A 16,401-nucleotide genomic window follows, 5' to 3' on the forward strand; every position below is an offset into this window, starting at 1 on the left:
CCACTCTGCCACCCCAGTTGAGACATGGCCATATGCAAATCAGTCTGACCCTGTGCCTCAGGGGAACAGTCCAGCCCAAACTGCCAAGCCATGTCTTCCCTGGACCGGAAACAAGCTTCCTAGGACCGGTTTCTGGCATTTCAGCCGTCTTCAGCCAGGCTTGCTTGAACCCAGTGTCAAAGTGAGCAAGGGACTCACGTCTGAGCATACCCTGCTAACTTATGGCGAACAAAGCAAAAACCAAAGGAAATGATGGACGGAGTGTTGAACATTGCAAGCACTCACCCCCAGTCAACTGATCTGGGTTTAATCCATCACCGTTCTTTAGCCCACTCTGCCACCCCAGTTCAGACATGGCCATATGCAAATCACTCTGACCCTGTGCCTCATGGGAACAGTCCAGCCCGAACTGCCAAGCCATGTCTTCCCTGGACCGGATACAAACTTCCTAGGACCGGTTTCTTTCATTTCAGCCGTCTTTAGCCAGGCTTGCTTGAACCCAGTGGCAAAGTGAGCAAGGGACTCACGTCTGAGCATACCCTGCCAACTTATGTCGAACAAAGCAAAAACCACAGGGAATGATGGACGGAGTGTTGAACATTGCAAGCACTCACCTCCATTCAACTGATCTGGGTTTAATCCATCACCGTTCTTTAGCCCACTCTGCCACCCCAGTTATGACATGGCCATATGCAAATCAGTCTGACCCTGTGCCTCATGGGAAGAGTCCAGCCCGAACTGCCAAGCCATGTCTGCCTTGGACCGGAAACAAGCTTCCTAGGACCGGTTTCTGGCATTTCAGCCGTCTTCAGCCAGGCTTGCTTGAACCCAGTGGCAAAGTCAACAAGGGTCTCACGTCTGAGCATACCCTGCCAACTTATGGCGAACAAAGCAAAAACCAAAGGAAATGATGGATGGAGTGTTGAACATTGCAAGCACTCACCCCCAGTCAACTGTTCTGTGTTTAATCCATCACCGTTCTTTAGCCCACTCTGCCACCCCGGTTCAGACATGGCCATATGCAAATCAGTCTGACCCTGTGCCTCATGGGAACAGTCCAGCCCGAACTGCCAAGCCATGTCTTCCCTGGACCGGAAACAAGCTTCCTCGGACCGGTTTCTGGCATTTCAGTCGTCTTCAGCCAGGCTTGCTTGAACCCAGTGGCAAAGTGAGCAAGGGACTCACGTCTGAGCATACCCTGCCAACTTATGGCGAACAAAGCACAAACAAAAGGAAATGATGGACGGAGTGTTGAACATTGCAAGCACTCACGCCCAGTCAACTGATCTGGGTTTAATCCATCACCGTTCTTTAGCCCACTCTGCCACCCCAGTTCAGACATGGCCATATGCAAATCAGTCTGACCCTGTGCCTCATGGGAACAGTCCAGCCCGAACTGCCAAGCCATGTCTTCCCTGGACTGGAAACAAGCTTCCTAGGACCGGTTTCTGGCATTTCACCCGTCTTCAGCCAGGCTTGCTTGAACCCAGTGGCAAAGTGAGCAAGGGACTCACGTCTGAGCATACCCTGCCAACTTATGGCGAACAAAGCAAAAACCAAAGGAAATGATGGACGGAGTGTTGAACACTGCAAGCACTCACGCCCAGTCAACTGATCTGGGTTTAATCCATCACCGTTCTTTAGCCCACTGTGCCACCCAAGTTCAGACATGGCCATATGCAAATCAGTCTGACCCTGTGCCTCATGGGAACAGTCCAGCCCGAACTGCCAAGCCATGTCTCCCCTGGACCGGAAACAAGCTTCCTAGGACCGGTTTCTGGCATTTCAGCCGTCTTCAGCCAGGCTTGCTTGAACCCAGTGGCAAAGTGAGCAAGGGACTCACGTCTGAGCATACCCTGCCAACTTATGGCAAACAAAGCAAAAACAAAAGGAAATGATGGACGGAGTGTTGAACATTGCAAGCACTCACCCCAGTCAACTGATCTGGGTTTAATCCATCACCGTTCTTTAGCCTACTCTGCCACCCCAGTTCAGACATGGCCATATGCAAATCAGTCTGACCCTGTGCCTCATGGGAACAGTCCAGCCCGAACTGCCAAGCCATGTCTTCCCTGGAAAGGAAACAAGCTTCCTAGGACCGGTTTCTGGCATTTCAGCCGTCTTCAGCCAGGCTTGCTTGAACCCAGTGTCAATGTGAGCAAGGGACTCACGTCTGAGCATACCCTGCCAACTTATGGCGAACAAAGCAAAAACCAAAGGAAATGATGGACGGAGTGTTAAACATTGCAAGCACTCACCCCCAGTCAACTGATCTGGGTTTAATCCATCACCGTTCTTTAGCCCACTCTGCCACCCCAGTTCAGACATGGCCATATGCAAATCAGTCTTACCCTGTGCCTCATGGGAACAGTCCAGCCCGAACTGCCAAGCCATGTCTTCCCTGGATCGGAAACAAGCTTCCTAGGACCGGTTTCTGGCATTTCAGCCGTCTTCAGCCAGGCTTGCTTGAACCCAGTGGCAAAGTGAGAAAGGGACTCACGTCTGAGCATACCCTGCCAACTTATGGCGAACAAAGCAAAAACCAAAGGAAATGATGGACGGAGTGTTGAACATTGCAAGCACTCACCCCCAGTCAACTGATCTGGGTTTAATCCATCACCGTTCTTTAGCCCACTCTGCCACCCCAGTTCAGACATGGCCATATGCAAATCAGTCTGACCCTGTGCCTCATGGGAACAGTCCAGCCCGAACTGCCAAGCCATGTCTTCCCTGGACCGGATACAAACTTCCTAGGACCGGTTTCTGGCATTTCAGCCGTCTTTAGCCAGGCTTGCTTTAACCCAGTGGCAAAGTGAGCAAGGGACTCACGTCTGAGCAAACCCTGCCAACTTATGTCGAACAAAGCAAAAACCAAAGGGAATGATGGACGGAGTGTTGAACATTGCAAGCATTCACCTGCAGTCAACTGATCTGGGTTTAATCCATCACCGTTCTTTAGCCCACTCTGCCACCCCAGTTATGACATGGCCATATGCAAATCAGTCTGACGCTGTGCCTCATGGGAACAGTCCAGCCCGAAGTGCCAAGCCATGTCTGCCTTGGACCGGAAACAAGCTTCCTAGGACCGGTTTCTGGCATTTCAGCCGTCTTCAGCCAGGCTTGCTTGAACCCAGTGGCAAAGTAAACAAGGGTCTCACGTCTGAGCATACCCTGCCAACTTATGGCGAACAAAGCAAAAACCAAAGGAAATGATGGATGGAGTGTTGAACATTGCAAGCACTCACCCCCAGTCAACTGTTCTGTGTTTATTCCATCACCGTTCTTTAGCCCACTCTGCCACCCCAGTTCTGACATGGCCATATGCAAATCAGTCTGACCCTGTGCCTCATGGTAACAGTCCAGCCCTAACTGCCAAGCCATGTCTTCCCTGGACTGGAAACAAGCTTCCTAGGACCGGTTTCGGGCATTTCACCCGTCTTCAGCCAGGCTTGCTTGAACACAGTGGCAAAGTGAGCAAGGGACTCACGTCTGAGCATACCCTGCCAACTTATGGCGAACAAAGCAAAAACCAAAGGAAATGATGGACGGAGTGTTGAACATTGCAAGCACTCACCCCCAGTCAACTGATCTGGGTTTATTCCATCACCGTTCTTTAGCCCACTCTGCCACCCCAGTTCAGACATGGCCATATGCAAATCAGTCTGACCCTGTGCCTCATGGGAACAGTCCAGCCCGAACTGCCAAGCCATGTCTTCCCTGGACCGGAAACAAGCTTCCTAGGACCGGTTTCTGGCATTTCAGCCGTCTTCAGCCAGGCTTGCTTGAACCCAGTGGCAAAGTGAGCAAGGGACTCACGTCTGAGCATACCCTGCCAACTTATGGCGAACAAAGCAAAAACCAAAGGAAATGATGGACGGAGTGTTGAACATTGCAAGCACTCACCCCCAGTCAACTGATCTGGGTTTAATCCATCACCGTTCTTTAGCCCACTCTGCCACCCCAGTTCAGACTTGGCCATATGCAAATCAGTCTGACCCTGTGCCTCATGGGAACAGTCCAGCCCGAACTGCCAAGCCATGTCTTCCCTGGACCGGATACAAACTTCCTAGGACCGGTTTCTGGCATTTCAGCCGTCTTTAGCCAGGCTTGCTTTAACCCAGTGGCAAAGTGAGCAAGGGACTCACGTCTGAGCAAACCCTGCCAACTTATGTCGAACAAAGCAAAAACCAAAGGGACTGATGGACGGAGTGTTGAACATTGCAAGCATTCACCTGCAGTCAACTGATCTGGGTTTAATCCATCACCGTTCTTTAGCCCACTCTGCCACCCCAGTTATGACATGGCCATATGCAAATCAGTCTGACGCTGTGCCTCATGGGAACAGTCCAGCCCGAACTGCCAAGCCATGTCTGCCTTGGACCGGAAACAAGCTTCCTAGGACCGGTTTCTGGCATTTCAGCCGTCTTCAGCCAGGCTTGCTTGAACCCAGTGGCAAAGTAAACAAGGGTCTCACGTCTGAGCATACCCTGCCAACTTATGGCGAACAAAGCAAAAACCAAATGAAATGATGGACGGAGTGTTGAACATTGCAAGCACTCACCCCCAGTCAACTGATCTGGGTTTAATCCATCACCGTTCTTTAGCCCACTCAGCCACCCCAGTTCAGACATGGCCATATGCAAATCAGTCTGACCCTGTGCCTCATGGGAACAGTCCAGCCCGAACTGCCATGCCATTTCTTCCCTGGACCGGAAACAAGCTTCCTAGGACCGGTTTCTGGCATTTCAGCCGTCTTCAGCCAGGCTTGCTTGAATCCAGTGGCAAAGTGAGCAAGGGACTCACGTCTGAGCATACCCTGCCAACTTATGGCGAACAAAGCAAAAACCAAAGGAAATGATGGACGGAGTGTTGAACATTGCAAGCACTCACCCCCAGTCAACTGATCTGGGTTTATTCCATCACCGTTCTTTAGCCCACTCTGCCACCCCAGTTCAGACATGGCCATATGCAAATCAGTCTGACCCTGTGCCTCATGGGAACAGTCCAGCCCGAACTGCCATGCCATTTCTTCCCTGGACCGGAAACAAGCTTCCTAGGACCGGTTTCTGGCATTTCAGCCGTCTTCAGCCAGGCTTGCTTGAATCCAGTGGCAAAGTGAGCAAGGGACTCACGTCTGAGCATACCCTGCCAACTTATGGCGAACAAAGCAAAAACCAAAGGAAATGATGGACGGAGTGTTGAACATTGCAAGCAATCACCCCCAGTCAACTGATCTGGGTTTATTCCATCACCATTCTTTAGCCCACTCTGCCACCCCAGTTCAGACATGGCCATATGCAAATCAGTCTGAACCTGTGCCTCATGGGAACAGTCCAGCCCGAACTGCCAAGCCATGTCTTCCCTGGACCGGAAACAAGCTTCCTAGGACCGGTTTCTGGCATTTCAGCCGTCTTCAGCAAGGCTTGCTTGAACCCAGTGGCAAAGTGAGCAAGGGACTCACGTCTGAGCATACCCTGCCAACTTATGGCGAACAAAGCAAAAACCAAAGGAAACGATGGATGGAGTGTTGAACATTGCAAGCACTCACCCCCAGTCAACTGATCTGGGTTTAATCCATCACCGTTCTTTAGCCCACTCTGCCACCCAAGTTCAGACATGGCCATATGCAAATCAGTCTGACCCTGTGCCTCATGGGAACAGTCCAGCCCGAATTGCCAAGCCATGTCTTCCCTGGACCGGAAACAAGCTTCCTAGGACCGGTTTCTGGCATTTCAGCCGTCTTCAGCCAGGCTTGCTTGAACCCAGTGTCAAAGTTAGTAAGGGACTCACGTCTGAGCATACCCTGCCAACTTATGACGAACAAAGCAAAAACCAAAGGAAATGATGGACGGAGTGTTGAACATTGCAAGCACTCACCCCCAGTCAACTGATCTGGGTTTAATCCATCACCGTTCTTTAGCCCACTGCCACCCCAGTTCAGACATGGCCATGTGCAAATCAGTCTGACCCTGTGCCTCATGGGAACAGTTCAGCCTGAACTGCCAAGCCATGTCTTCCCTGGACCGGAAACCAGCTTCCTAGGACCGGTTTCTGGCATTTTAGCCGTCTTCAGCCAAACTTGCTTGAACCCAGTGGCAAAGTGAGCAAGGGACTCACGTCTGAGCATACCCTGCCAACTTATGGCGAACAAAGCAAAAACAAAAGGAAAAGATGGACGGAGTGTTGAACATTGCAAGCACTCACCCCCAGTCAACTGATCTGGGTTTAATCCATCACTGTTCTTTAGCCCACACTGCCACCCCAGTTCAGACAAGGCCATATGCAAATCAGTCTGACCCTGTGCCTCATGGGAACAGTCCAGCCCTAACTGCCAAGCCATGTCTTCCCTGGACCGGAAACAAGCTTCCTAGGACCAGTTTCTGGCATTTCAGCCGTCTTCAGCCAGGCTTGCTTGAACCTAGTGGCAAAGTGAGCAAGGGACTCACGTCTGAGCATACCCTGCCAACTTATGGCGAACAAAGCAAAAACCAAAGAAAATGATGGACGGAGTGTTGACATTGCAAGCACTCACCCCCAGTCAACTGATCTGGGTTTAATCCATCACCGTTCTTTAGCCCACTCTGCCTCCCCAGTTCAGACATGGCCATATGCAAATCAGTCTGACCCTGTGCCTCATGGGAACAGTCCATCCCGAACTGCCAAGCCATGTCTTCCCTGGACCGGAAACAAGCTTCCTAGGACCGGTTTCTGGCATTTCAGCCGTCTTCAGCCAGGCTTGCTTGAACCCAGTGGCAAAGTGAGCAACGGACTCACGTCTGAGCATACCCTGCCAACTTATGGCGCACAAAGCAAAAACCAAAGGAAATGATGGACGGAGTGTTGAACATTGCAAGCACTCACCCCCAGTCAACTGATCTGGGTTTAATCCATCACCGTTCTTTAGCCCACTCTGCCACACCATTTCAGACATGGCCATATGCAAATCAGTCTGACCCTGTGCCTCATGGGAACAGTCCAGCCCGAACTTCCAAGCCATGTCTTCCCTGGACTGGAAACAAGCTTCCTAGGACCGGTTTCTGGCATTTCAGCCAGGCTTCTTGAACCTAGTGGCAAAGTGAGCAAGGGACTCGCGTCTGAGCATACCCTGCCAACTTATGGCGAACAAAGCAAAAACCAAAGGAAATGATGGACGGAGTGTTGAACATTGCAAGCACTCACCCCCAGTCAACTGATCTGGGTTTAATCCATCACCGTTCTTTAGCCTACTCTGCCAACCCAGTTCAGACATGGCCATATGCAAATCAGTCTGACCCTGTGCCTCATGGGAACAGTCCTGCCCGAACTGCCAAGCCATGTCTTCCCTGGACCGGAAACAAGCTTCCTAGGACCGGTTTCTGGCATTTCAGCCGTCTTCAGCCAGGCTTGCTTGAACCCAGTGGCAAAGTGAGCAAGGGACTCACGTCTGAGCCTACCCTGCCAACTTATGGCGAACAAAGCAAAAACCAAAGGAAATGATGGACGGAGTGTTGAACATTGCAAGCACTCACCCCCAGTCAACTGATCTGGGTTTAATCCATCACCGTTCTTTAGCCCACTCTGCCATGCCAGTTCAGACATGGCCATATGCATATCAGTCTGACCCTGTGCCTCATGGGAACAGTCCAGCCCGACCTGCCAAGCCATGTCTTCCCTGGACCGGAAACAAGCTTCCTAGGACCGGTTTCTGGCATTTCAGCCGTCTTCAGCCAGGCTTGCTTGAACCCAGTGGCAAAGTGAGCAAGGGACTCACGTCTGAGCATACCCTGCCAACTTATGGCGAACAAAGCAAAAACCAAAGGAAATGATGGATGGAGTGTTGAACATTGCAAGCACTCACCCCCAGTCAACTGATCTGGGTTTAATCCATCACTGTTCTTTAGCCCACTCTGCCACCCAAGTTCAGACATGGCCATATGCAAATCAGTCTGACCCTGTGCCTCATGGGAACAGTCCAGCCCGAATTGCCAAGCCATGTCTTCCCTGGACCGGAAACAAGCTTCCTAGGACCGGTTTCTGGCATTTCAGCCGTCTTCAGCCAGGCTTGCTTGAACCCAGTGGCAAAGTGAGTAAGGGACTCACGTCTGAGCATATCCTGCCAACTTATGGCGAACAAAGCAAAAACCAAAGGAGATGATGGACGGAGTGTTGAACATTGCAAGCACTCACCCCCAGTCAACTGATCTGGGTTTAATCCATCACCGTTCTTTAGCCCACTCTGCCACCCCAGTTCAGACATGGCCATATGCAAATCAGTCTGACCCTGTGCCTCATGGGAACAGTTCAGCCTGAACTGCCAAGCCATGTCTTCCCTGGACCGGAAACCAGCTTCCTAGGACCGGTTTCTGGCATTTCAGCCGTCGTCAGCCAGGCTTGCTTGAACCCAGTGGCAAAGTGAGCAAGGGACTCACGTCTGAGCATACCCTGCCAACTTATGGCGAACAAAGCAAAAACCAAAGGAAAAGATGGACGGAGTGTTGAACATTGCAAGCACTCACCCCCAGTCAACTGATCTGGGTTTAATCCATCACCGTTCTTTAGCCCACACTGCCACCCCAGTTCAGACAAGGCCATATGCAAATCAGTCTGACCCTGTGCCTCATGGGAACAGTCCAGCCCTAACTGCCAAGCCATCTCTTCCCTGGACCGGAAACAAGCTTCCTAGGACCAGTTTCTGGCATTTCAGCCGTCTTCAGCCAGGCTTGCTTGAACCTAGTGGCAAAGTGAGCAAGGGACTCACGTCTGAGCATACCCTGCCAACTTATGGCGAACAAAGCAAAAACCAAAGAAAATGATGGACGGAGTGTTGACATTGCAAGCACTCACCCCCAGTCAACTGATCTGGGTTTAATCCATCACCGTTCTTTAGCCCACTCTGCCTCCCCAGTTCAGACATGGCCATATGCAAATCAGTCTGACCCTGTGCCTCATGGAACAGTCCATCCCGAACTGCCAAGCCATGTCTTCCCTGGACCGGAAACAAGCTTCCTAGGACCGGTTTCTGGTATTTCAGCCGTCTTCAGCCAGGCTTGCTTGAACCCAGTGGCAAAGTGAGCAACGGACTCACGTCTGAGCATACCCTGCCAACTTATGGCGCACAAAGCAAAAACCAAAGGAAATGATGGACGGAGTGTTGAACATTGCAAGCACTCACCCCCAGTCAACTGATCTGGGTTTAATCCATCACCGTTCTTTAGCCCACTCTGCCACGCCATTTCAGACATGGCCATATGCAAATCAGTCTGACCCTGTGCCTCATGGGAACAGTCCAGCCCGAACTGCCAAGCCATGTCTTCCCTGGACTGGAAACAAGCTTCCTAGGACCGGTTTCTGGCATTTCAGCCAAGCTTCTTGAACCCAGTGGCAAAGTGAGCAAGGGACTCGCGTCTGAGCATACCCTGCCAACTTATGGCGAACAAAGCAAAAACCAAAGGAAATGATGGACGGAGTGTTGAACATTGCAAGCACTCACCCCCAGTCAACTGATCTGGGTTTAATCCATCACCGTTCTTCAGCCTACTCTGCCACCCCAGTTCAGACATGGCCATATGCAAATCAGTCTGACCCTGTGCCTCATGGGAACAGTCCTGCCCGAACTGCCAAGCCATGTCTTCCCTGGACCGGAAACAAGCTTCCTAGGACCGGTTTCTGGCATTTCAGCCGTATTCAGCCAGGCTTGCTTGAACCCAGTGGCAAAGTGAGCAAGGGACTCACGTCTGAGCCTACCCTGCCAACTTATGGCGAACAAAGCAAAAACCAAAGGAAATGATGGACGGAGTGTTGAACATTGCAAGCACTCACCCCCAGTCAACTGATCTGGGTTTAATCCATCACCGTTCTTTAGCCCACTCTGCCATGCCAGTTCAGACATGGCCATATGCATATCAGTCTGACCCTGTGCCTCATGGGAACAGTCCAGCCCGACCTGCCAAGCCATGTCTTCCCTGGACCGGAAACAAGCTTCCTAGGACCGGTTTCTGGCATTTCAGCCGTCTTCAGCCAGGCTTGCTTGAACCCAGTGGCAAAGTGAGTAAGGGACTCACGTCTGAGCATATCCTGCCAACTTATGGCGAACAAAGCAAAAACCAAAGGAGATGATGGACGGAGTGTTGAACATTGCAAGCACTCACCCCCAGTCAACTGATCTGGGTTTAATCCATCACCGTTCTTTAGCCCACTCTGCCACCCCAGTTCAGACATGGCCATATGCAAATCAGTCTGACCCTGTGCCTCATGGGAACAGTCCAGCCCGAACTGCCAAGCCATGTCTTCCCTGGACCGGATACAAACTTCCTAGGACCGGTTTCTGGCATTTCAGCCGTCTTTAGCCATGCTTGCTTTAACCCAGTGGCAAAGTGAGCAAGGGACTCACGTCTGAGCAAACCCTGCAAACTTATGTCGAACAAAGCAAAAACCAAAGGGAATGATAGACGGAGTGTTGAACATTGCAAGCATTCACCTGCAGTCAACTGATCTGGGTTTAATCCATCACCGTTCTTTAGCCCACTCTGCCACCCCAGTTATGACATGGCCATATGCAAATCAGTCTGACGCTGTGCCTCATGGGAACAGTCCAGCCCGAACTGCCAAGCCATGTCTGCCTTGGACCGGAAATAAGCTTCCTAGGACCGGTTTCTGGCATTTCAGCCGTCTTCAGCCAGGCTTGCTTGAACCCAGTGGCAAAGTAAACAAGGGTCTCACGTCTGAGCATACTCTGCCAACTTATGGCGAACAAAGCAAAAACCAAAGGAAATGATGGATGGAGTGTTGAACATTGCAAGCACTCACCCCCAGTCAACTGTTCTGTGTTTATTCCATCACCGTTCTTTAGCCCACTCTGCCACCCCAGTTCAGACATGGCCATATGCAAATCAGTCTGACCCTGCGCCTCATGGGAACAGTCCAGCCCTAACTGCCAAGCCATGTCTTCCCTGGACTGGAAACGAGCTTCCTAGGACCGGTTTCGGGCATTTCACCCGTCTTCAGCCAGGCTTGCTTGAACCCAGTGGCAAAGTGAGCAAGGGACTCACGTCTGAGCATACCCTGCCAACTTATGGCGAACAAGGCAAAAACCAAAGGAAATGATGGACGGAGTGTTGAACATTGCAAGCACTCACCCCCAGTCAACTGATCTGGGTTTATTCCATCACTGTTCTTTAGCCCACTCTGCCACCCCAGTTCAGACATGGCCATATGCAAATCAGTCTGACCCTGTGCCTCATGGGAACAGTCCAGCCCGAACTGCCAAGCCATGTCTTCCCTGGACCGGAAACAAGCTTCCTAGGACCGGTTTCTGGCATTTCAGCCGTCTTCAGCCAGGCTTGCTTGAACCCAGTGGCAAAGTGAGCAAGGGACTCACGTCTGAGCATACCCTGCCAACTTATGGCGAACAAAGCAAAAACCAAAGGAAATGATGGACGGAGTGTTGAACATTGCAAGCACTCACCCCCAGTCAACTGATCTGGGTTTAATCCATCACCGTTCTTTAGCCCACTCTGCCACCCCAGTTCAGACATGGCCATATGCAAATCAGTCTGACCCTGTGCCTTATGGGAACAGTCCAGCCCGAACTGCCAAGCCATGTCTTCCCTGGACCGGATACAAACTTCCTAAGACCGGTTTCTGGCATTTCAGCCGTCTTTAGCCAGGCTTGCTTTAACCCAGTGGCAAAGTGAGCAAGGGACTCACGTCTGAGCAAACCCTGCCAACTTATGTCGAACAAAGCAAAAACCAAAGGGAATGATGGACGGAGTGTTGAACATTGCAAGCATTCACCTGCAGTCAACTGATCTGGGTTTAATCCATCACCGTTCTTTAGCCCACTCTGCCACCCCAGTTATGACATGGCCATATGCAAATCAGTCTGACGCTGTGCCTCATGGGAACAGTCCAGCCCGAACTGCCAAGCCATGTCTGCCTTGGACCGGAAACAAGCTTCCTAGGACCGGTTTCTGGCATTTCAGCCGTCTTCAGCCAGGCTTGCTTGAACCCAGTGGCAAAGTAAACAAGGGTCTCACGCCTGAGCATACCCTGCCAACTTATGGCGAACAAAGCAAAAACCAAAGGAAATGATGGATGGAGTGTTGAACATTGCAAGCACTCACCCCCAGTCAACTGTTCTGTGTTTAATCCATCACCGTTCTTTAGCCCACTCTGCCACCCCAGTTCAGACATGGCCATATGCAAATCAGTCTGACCCTGTGCCTCATGGGAACAGTCCAGCCCTAACTGGCAAGCCATGTCTTCCCTGGACTGGAAACAAGCTTCCTAGGACCGGTTTCGGGCATTTCACCCGTCTTCAGCCAGGCTTGCTTGAACCCAGTGGCAAAGTGAGCAAGGGACTCACGTCTGAGCATACCCTGCCAACTTATGGCGAACAAAGCAAAAACCAAAGGAAATGATGGACGGAGTGTTGAACATTGCAAGCACTCACCCCCAGTCAACTGATCTGGGTTTATTCCATCACCGTTCTTTAGCCCACTCTGCCACCCCAGTTCAGACATGGCCGTATGCAAATCAGTCTGACCCTGTGCCTCATGGGAACAGTCCAGCCCGAACTGCCAAGCCATGTCTTCCCTGGACCGGAAACAAGCTTCCTAGGACCGGTTTCTGGCATTTCAGCCGTCTTCAGCCAGGCTTGCTTGAACCCAGTGGCAAAGTGAGCAAGGGACTCACGTCTGAGCATACCCTGCCAACTTATGGCGAACAAAGCAAAAACCAAAGGAAATGATGGATGGAGTGTTGAACATTGCAAGCACTCACCCCCAGTCAACTGATCTGGGTTTAATCCATCACCGTTCTTTAGCCCACTCTGCCACCCAAGTTCAGACATGGCCATATGCAAATCAGTCTGACCCTGTGCCTCATGGGAACAGTCCTGCCCGAATTGCCAAGCCATGTCTTCCCTGGACCGGAAACAAGCTTCCTAGGACCGGTTTCTGGCATTTCAGCCGTCTTCAGCCAGGTTTGCTTGAACCCAGTGGCAAAGTGAGTAAGGGACTCACGTCTGAGCATACCCTGCCAACTTATGGCGAACAAAGCAAAAACCAAAGGAAATGATGGACGGAGTGTTGAACATTGCAAGCACTCACCCCCAGTCAACTGATCTGGGTTTAATCCATCACCGTTCTTTAGCCCACTGCCACCCCAGTTCAGACATGGCCATATGCAAATCAGTCTGACCCTGTGCCTCATGGGAACAGTTCAGCCCGAACTGCCAAGCCATGTCTTCCCTGGACCGGAAACCAGCTTCCTAGGACCGGTTTCTGGCATTTCAGCCGTCTTCAGCCAGGCTTGCTTGAACCCAGTGGCAAAGTGAGCAAGGGACTCACGTCTGAGCTTACCCTGCCAACTTATGGCGAACAAAGCAAAAACCAAAGGAAAAGATGGACGGAGTGTTGAACTTTGCAAGCACTCACCCCCAGTCAACTGATCTGGGTTTAATCCATCACCGTTCTTTAGCCCACACTGCCACCCCAGTTCAGACAAGGCCATATGCAAATCAGTCTGACCCTGTGCCTCATGGGAACAGTCCAGCCCTAACTGCCAAGCCATGTCTTCCCTGGACCGGAAACAAGCTTCCTAGGACCAGTTTCTGGCATTTCAGCCGTCTTCAGCCAGGCTTGCTTGAACTTAGTGGCAAAGTGAGCAAGGGACTCACGTCTGAGCATACCCTGCCAACTTATGGCGAACAAAGCAAAAACCAAAGAAAATGATGGACGGAGTGTTGACATTGCAAGCACTCACCCCCAGTCAACTGATCTGGGTTTAATCCATCACCGTTCTTTAGCCCACTCTGCCTCCCCAGTTCAGACATGGCCATATGCAAATCAGTCTGACCCTGTGCCTCATGGGAACAGTCCATCCCGAACTGCCAAGCCATGTCTTCCCTGGACCGGAAACAAGCTTCCTAGGACCGGTTTCTGGCATTTCAGCCGTCTTCAGCCAGGCTTGCTTGAACCCAGTGGCAAAGTGAGCAACGGACTCACGTCTGAGCATACCCTGCCAACTTATGGCGCACAAAGCAAAATCCAAAGGAAATGATGGACGGAGTGTTGAACATTCCAAGCACTCACCCCCAGTCAACTGATCTGGGTTTAATCCATCACCGTTCTTTAGCCCACTCTGCCACGCCAGTTCAGACATGGCCATATGCAAATCAGTCTGACCCTGTGCCTCATGGGAACAGTCCAGCCCGAACTGCCAAGCCATGTCTTCCCTGGACCGGAAACAAGCTTCCTAGGACCGGTTTCTGGCATTTCAGCCAGGCTTCTTGAACCCAGTGGCAAAGTGAGCAAGGGACTCACGTCTGAGCATACCCTGCCAACTTATGGCGAACAAAGCAAAAACCAAAGGAAATGATGGACGGAGTGTTGAACATTGCAAGCACTCACCCCCAGTCAACTGATCTGGGTTTAATCCATCACCGTTCTTTAGCCTACTCTGCCATCCCAGTTCAGACATGGCCATATGCAAATCAGTCTGACCCTGTGCCTCATGGGAACAGTCCTGCCCGAACTGCCAAGCCATGTCTTCCCTGGACCGGAAACAAGCTTCCTAGGACCGGTTTCTGGCATTTCAGCCGTCTTCAGCCAGGCTTGCTTGAACCCAGTGGCAAAGTGAGCAAGGGACTCACGTCTGAGCATACCCTGCCAACTTATGGCGAACAAAGCAAAAACCAAAGGAAATGATGGACGGAGTGTTGAACATTGCAAGCACTCACCCCCAGTCAACTGATCTGGGTTTAATCCATCACCGTTCTTTAGCCCACTCTGCCACCCCAGTTCAGACATGGCCATATGCAAATCAGTCTGACCCTGTGCCTCATGGGAACAGTCCAGCCCGAACTGCCAAGCCATGTCTTCCCTGGACCGGATACAAACTTCCTAGGACCGGTTTCTGGCATTTCAGCCGTCTTTAGCCAGGCTTGCTTTAACCCAGTGGCAAAGTGAGCAAGGGACTCACGTCTGAGCATACCCTGCCAACTTATGTCGAACAAAGCAAAAACCAAAGGGAATGATGGACGGAGTGTTGAACATTGCAAGCATTCACCTGCAGTCAACTGATCTGGGTTTAATCCATCACCGTTCTTTAGCCCACTCTGCCACCCCAGTTCAGACATGGCCATATGCAAATCAGTCTGACCCTGTGCCTCATGGGAACAGTCCAGCCCTAACTGCCAAGCCATGTCTTCCCTGGACTGGAAACAAGCTTCCTAGGACCGGTTTCGGGCATTTCACCCGTCTTCAGCCAGGCTTGCTTGAACCCAGTGGCAAAGTGAGCAAGGGACTCACGTCTGAGCATACCCTGCCAACTTATGGCGAAGAAAGCAAAAACCAAAGGAAATGATGGACGAAGTGTTGAACATTGCAAGCACTCACCCCCAGTCAACTGATCTGGGTTTATTCCATCACCGTTCTTTAGCCCACTCTGCCACCCCAGTTCAGACATGGCCATATGCAAATCAGTCTGACCCTGTGCCTCATGGGAACAGTCCAGCCCGAACTGCCAAGCCATGTCTTCCCTGGACCGGAAACAAGCTTCCTAGGACCAGTTTCTGGCATTTCAGCCGTCTTCAGCCAGGCTTGCTTGAACCCAGTGGCAAAGTGAGCAAGGGACTCACGTCTGAGCATACCCTGCCAACTTATGGCGAACAAAGCAAAAACCAAAGGAAATGATGGATGGAGTGTTGAACATTGCAAGCACTCACCCCCAGTCAACTGATCTGGGTTTACTCCATCACCGTTCTTTAGCCCACTCTGCCACCCAAGTTCAGACATGGCCATATGCAAATCAGTCTGACCCTGTGTCTCATGGGAACAGTCCAGCCCGAATTGCCAAGCCATGTCTTCCCTGGACCGGAAACAAGCTTCCTAGGACCGGTTTCTGGCATTTCAGCCGTCTTCAGCCAGGCTTGCTTGAACCCAGTGGCAAAGTGAGTAAGGGACTCACGTCTGAGCATACCCTGCCAACTTATGGCGAACAAAGCAAAAACCAAAGGAAATGATGGACGGAGTGTTAAACATTGCAAGCACTCACCCCCAGTCAACTGATCTGGGTTTAATCCATCACCGTTCTTTAGCCCACTGCCACCCCAGTTCAGACATGGCCATATGCAAATCAGTCTGACCCTGTGCCTCATGGGAACAGTTCAGCCCGAACTGCCAAGCCATGTCTTCCCTGGACCGGAAACCAGTTTCCTAGGACCGGTTTTTGGCATTTCAGCCGTCTTTAGCCAGGCTTGCTTGAACCCAGTGGCAAAGTGAGCAAGGGACTCACGTCTGAGCATACCCTGCCAACTTATGGCGAACAAAGCAAAAACAAAAGGAAAAGATGGACGGAGTGTTGAACATTGCAAGCACTCACCCCCAGTCAACTGATCTGGGTTTAATCCATCACCGTTCT

The sequence above is a fragment of the Triturus cristatus genome, chromosome 1_1 (assembly GCF_964204655.1).
Source record: "Triturus cristatus chromosome 1_1, aTriCri1.1, whole genome shotgun sequence".
Classification (NCBI taxonomy): Eukaryota; Metazoa; Chordata; class Amphibia; order Caudata; family Salamandridae; genus Triturus; species Triturus cristatus.